Source organism: Polypterus senegalus, chromosome 10 (genome assembly GCF_016835505.1).
Source record: "Polypterus senegalus isolate Bchr_013 chromosome 10, ASM1683550v1, whole genome shotgun sequence".
Taxonomy (NCBI): Eukaryota; Metazoa; Chordata; class Cladistia; order Polypteriformes; family Polypteridae; genus Polypterus; species Polypterus senegalus.
In genome coordinates, this window is record NC_053163.1 from 16627980 (window position 1) to 16633848 (window position 5869).

Here is a 5869-nt window from a genome sequence, read left to right on the forward strand (position 1 = left end):
AACATCAGGCACAGGGCAGCACAATCATCCAGTTGAAACAATATTCCAAGCTAGTGGTAGTTTGTAATCCAATAGCATGTGTGATAAGCAGAAAAAAATTGACAGATGATCATGATTCTGTTAAAGCTAAAAATGTGCACTTTGAATAAAGGCTCTAGGAGTTGGAGGATAGGCAAACAGAGTAATTTGTTTATTTATTTATTTATTTATCCAAACTGAGCTGAGTCCCGAACAGGCCAGAATTCACAGTTTATATAATCATTTCTTATCATCTTGACCTTGTTTGAAACAATGCCTTTGCTGTCTATTCTGACTACTTACTCCAGCTGGCTTCTCACTGGCCTTTCTTGGCCACTAATATTTTCTGCATGTTGTCATTCAATACCATTTCCTGATTCCCTTATTTCTTAGCCGACCTTCAAACAACAGGTGTTCTCTGTCTTCTGTAATCCCAAAAGAAAGGTGGGGGATGTTGGTTCATATCTTCTTCTGAACCTAGTACAGGCCCTTTACAGTTCTTCTTAATTTCCAACTTCCATATTCCTCCTCTGGTGGCACAAGAGCCAAACATCTCCTCCATCAATCAACAGAGAGGAGTAACAGACTCCATGACCTATTCTAAGAGTCAAAAATATGCATGAACAATCATGATTACATATAAAATTGAATAACATAGTACATGAAGCTTAGAAAAGAATAATAAAGAAATAGTCCAAAATGTATCTTCTTCCACTTGGAGAAAATATTATTTCAGCAACAACAATTTTTCTTCAACCCAGGTACTTTGCACACCGTACAGTGTCACCTCCCTGGGGAGCGGTTACCAGCACACCACCCAGGGAGCCTTTTGGTTTAGTATCTCATTATCTACATTGTTATCAAGAAGAAAATCAAAATCTGTAGTTGAAGATGTCTATGGTTCAAAAACTTGGATGTTCATTGGTTTGACAGCAATTCTGGCAACCACTGATCTGAAAACTGGCAAAAAGCAGCTAAATACCATTCAAGGACATAATGATGCAATCAAAAGAACAATTCCAGGTTCGGCAGTTTTAAATGAAGCTGATCCTAAGTGTGCTGGTCTTAGCTTTTGTTTCTAAGATTAATTTATATTAAACACATAATGTCAGAATTGTCCTGTCAGAATTGTCCCAATTCCTAAATATGGTGAAATAACTATTTAATTTACCTAGCTCTGTGTGTTCATCTGCAATCAGACCTGTTGATTATACTGTTTGCACAAATAGCAGATAGCACAAATATTTAACTTAAAAACTGAAAAGTTCCCAGTTCTATGTTGCCATTGATGTGCACAATAATGATCACAGATGAAGTCCTTACACATATCACCTTGCCCACATCCTAACGCTTTCATTCAGAAAGTTGCCCAAATCTACACCCAGCTGTGATCTAAAATTTTAACTGCCTTTATCACATTAATGGAAACAGTTATTTTGTAGACAGTAGGTGTCAATTCTTCCTTCAGAAGATATCAGAACTACTTTCCAAAATGCAAGTCACTGGGTCATCTCTGAGGTCACATTCAAATCGAAAGGTTTATACCCAAACTTCTCATTAAAGGTTAAAATCTGTCACCAGCAGAGATCTTCAGGTTCAATCTGGGATTTTTACTTCACAAACTGCACATTCACCACTACATGTATAAGACACTGCTCTCCTATGGGCCAAATTATTACTTTATTTAATTATCTTTTATAATATGTCTACTCAATAAGCCATAATATTTATCATTTGTCCTGTATCGCTAACAACATATCAGCCTAAACTGTATCATTCTATCCTAATGGTTGTGGATGTTCTGACTTACAGTAAGTGTCCCAAAATACTAGTTATATGTGTTATTCCATAAGTTTACTATTATTCCTCTCAATTAATAAATGTCTCTAAATGTTAAACTCTACATTATTTGTTATAATATTGCAATCAATGACCAAGAATAGTTAAACTGGACTGGCCTTAACTAGCAATGGTGGAATGCTTCTGCAATGAGTAGTAGTCACTTAACATAATCTCTAATAGATATTTTATGCTGTATTAGATTAAATTCTGATTGATTACAGATTACATAAATCATTGGTCCTTAAAGGTAGCTTATTATCTCATACTAAATATCAATAGGCATATAAAAACACTTATCTAAAAATATCTATTATTAACCACTTTGAATTTATAATAATCATGTAGTATTCTAATGAATACAAATATTCATTAAATCCATATTAATTAGAAGTTTGTTTATTCTGCTTTGCTTGCAGATAATAAGCTTTTCCTTCTATATCTTCCATAACTTCATGGCTCAAATCCTTTTGAAAGATATTGCTAGTTGTCAAACAAGTGGATGAACTGTGGACAGTTAAGGTGGGCTCCGGCAAAGAACAACGAGCCCTGCAGAGTAAAAGTGTGCCAAATTTTATTGTCTGGTAAGGATTAAAGCAGGTCTTGGGGTCGAATATCCAAAAGGACAATGACTAGAATCCTTGGACCAAAGCAGACAGAAGCCATCTACAGTTCAGAATCCACAATGATCTTTTGGGCTTAATCGTCACCAGCACAATTGAGCTCTTGGCAGCAGGGATCCAGGATGCCTTGGACTGGAATTTAAATACATTATAGAGTAGTCAGTTGGTTGATGGCCTGATCAATGAATTAATCCCATCTCTGGTACAGTTGGGTTCTCCTTGGAGTTGGAGTTGAATGATTAGTTTATCTGCAGACCTTTATCACAGCACCTTTATCACAGCCAATGTCTGGGTTCAACTTCAAATGCTGTCATTAATGATGTACTAGGAAAAAAGCAGCTTCACCTACAGATGTAAAGATTTAAAAAGACTTAATTCTCCATTGGTAGCTACTGATGGATTCCAGAAATAATGTCCCTGTTTCATTGGGGGTACCCCTATTAGAAATACTGCTAGTGGTAAAACAAACAGTCATTTCAATCCAGTCTGTGCAAGTCAATTTGCTTTTAATAGTCAAAGTAAAGTTTGAAATTGATAAGCACAATGTTCAGCTTTCCTCTCAATTTGAGTATTATATTCAAAATAAATCTGTAAATGAAAGCCTTCCTTTATAGCTGATTCCAGTTTGCTGCTGTTGCAATTTCTACTCAATTAAGAACGTGATCTTCATAACAAGTAAATCATCATTACAAAAATAAAGTCAATCTTAATATATACCAAGGGAAAAGTACATAATAAAAAATCATTGCAAAAGTTGATTTCATAATAGTGTTGGTACAATATTTAATTCATCTGGTTAAAAACTCCACTTCCATCTCTCCCTAAACACCTCCATGCCTCCACAGGTATGTCATCTGGACCAATGGCCTTTCCATTCTTCATCTTATTCATAACTGTCGTTACTTCCTCTTTGCTAATCCACTGCACTTCCTGAGTCATTATCTCCACATAATCCAACCTTCTCTCTATCTCCCTGTCTCATTCTCTTCATTCATCAGCCTCTCAAAGAACTCTTTCCATCTGTACTACACACCCTCCTCGCTTGTGAGTACGTTTCCATATTTATCCTTTATCACCCTAACCTGCTGCCCATCTTTCCCAGCTCTGCCCCATTGTCTAGCCAGTTGGTTCTTGTCTCCCTCCTTTGTCTCTAACCTCTCGTACAACTCATCATACACCTTTTCTTTAGCCTTTGCCACCTCTCTCTTCACCTTGCACATTATCTCCTTGAACTCTTGTCTACTTTCTGCATCTGTCTGACTATTCTACTTCTTCTTTGCCATCCTCTTCCTCTGAATATGCTCATGTACTTCCCCATTCCTCCACCAGGTTCCTTTTCTTCCTTCCTCTGTCCAAATGTCATGCCAATCACACTTCTTGCTGTCACCCTTACTACTTCTGCAGTAGTTGCCCAGCTTTCTGGTAACTCGTTACTGCCACCCATTGCCTGTCGAACCTTCTCCCTAAACTCAACCTTGTAGTCTTCCTTTTACAACTTCCACCATTTGATCTTTGGCTCTGCCCTCACTCTCCTCCTTTTCTTGGAGATAAGACAATTTGTATTATGGGAAAAGTAGGCATCTGAGGATTATTGTGAAATAAAAGAATCAGGAGATTGCAAACGCAGAAGTAATTGTAGTTGGGACAGGCAGAGCCAAAGCTGGAGTTTTGTAAATAAAAGGTAAATAAAAACAGAAGAGCAAAACAGGAATCAAAAGAAGGAACCAAAAAGAAAGGCATAACAAAACAAAACCTGATACTAGGGCCCACTTGAAAATAAAGCTAACTACTCTAGAAATGTCAAAACACTGAATATTCATGAAGGGATAATGTACACAGAACCCACTGCCCTAGACCTGTTTACTCACTCATCGTCACCAAAGATACAGTCCACAGTTGTGTCTCACATCTCAATGTCTTACTTAAACAAGGAAAAGGAAAAACATTAATTAAAAAATTTGTGAAAACAAACTGAAACCCACAATCAATCTCATAAGTAGAATCTTAAAGGAAAAAACAGCTCAAACAGCCAAAATATATGCATAGAACATGTTACTTTTAACAATTGTACTGTTCCAAAGCATCTCTTGAGCTGTATTTACGTATATATTTTATTGTATTACACACTGTAAGATATATTAATAAGTGAAAACTGAAGTTTAAAGCAAGTTAAATAGCTCCTTTCTTTAATACCGTATTTCGCTTGTCTTATTATCTTCACCTTGGTTACTGAGAAGAGACATGTACGGGTTCAAGTATGAGCTACAGTTCTAAAAGAACACATTCCAAGGGAAAATTCTGCCGCTGATGGATATAATTTTCTGTTGACACTGACTGCTCAGTAACCTAACGATCTGTGGATAGAAACTGTTCCCAGATCTACTGGTGCGAGTATCCAGAACTGAAGAGTAAGAAAAGCGACTGTGCCTGATGGCAGAGTTCTTAAATAATCCTGTTTGTATAGAGCCTTAGACAGTAAGGACAATAAAAAATGGTTTCTGTTACACTTTAAGAAGAATGTTTATAACAGTAAACAGAGTAAAGGTTGCAGGGTGGCATGAAGAGGATAGCAGGAGACAACTTTAGATATATAGAACAATGCTCATCTGTATCTTACTTTACTTCCTTCACTCTTCGAACCAACAGCACACAGACATCATTGTACATTAAGAGTTAACAGGGTTAGGGGAAATCTTAAGAATTCACTGAGTGGTTATAAGACGAGACATGGTCAGCATCATAAGTGCAGGCAACAGCAGAAGTTCTGTGGTAATGCTGTGTACATCAGTTGTGATGTCTCGGTAATCCACGGCCCTGACTCTATTATTTTCAGTTCTGCTATTTTGACTTTGGAAAAAGGAAAGCGTGATACAACAATGTGACTTCCCTGGGGAAGACATGGGGAAAGAGTTCCATTTTGTTCACAGCAAGATAAATGTACTTAAGGCAAACCTTCCTAAAAGAGAGCAAATTGAAGGATTTGATAAAATAAGACGTAGGTGTAAAAAACATCCTACAGGAATGGGGTTTTGGATGGCTCTGCATCTTACATCATTGGCGTGATCCCTTAAATGCCAATGCAGCGTGACAATTCATTTATATGCATGATTTGGCTTCTCGACTTAGTATTTTTCCTCTGACTTTGATTATTGATTAGCAATTAGGCTTTGGTGCAAAAGCTTTCATGTTCTCGGTTTCAACTTGTTTCTGAGTTTAGCTATGTTTAATCTTCTGGTCCTTTTACAGCCTTCGGGCAGGATAAGGATTGTGAAGAGGAAGCCTAATTCACATTTGCTTCGGTTAGTAGAATCTGCAAATACGTCACTGAATGAGCTAACCTGAGAGAGCAGAACCTAATCCACATTTTGTATTGCTCAGTGGAAAGTTTG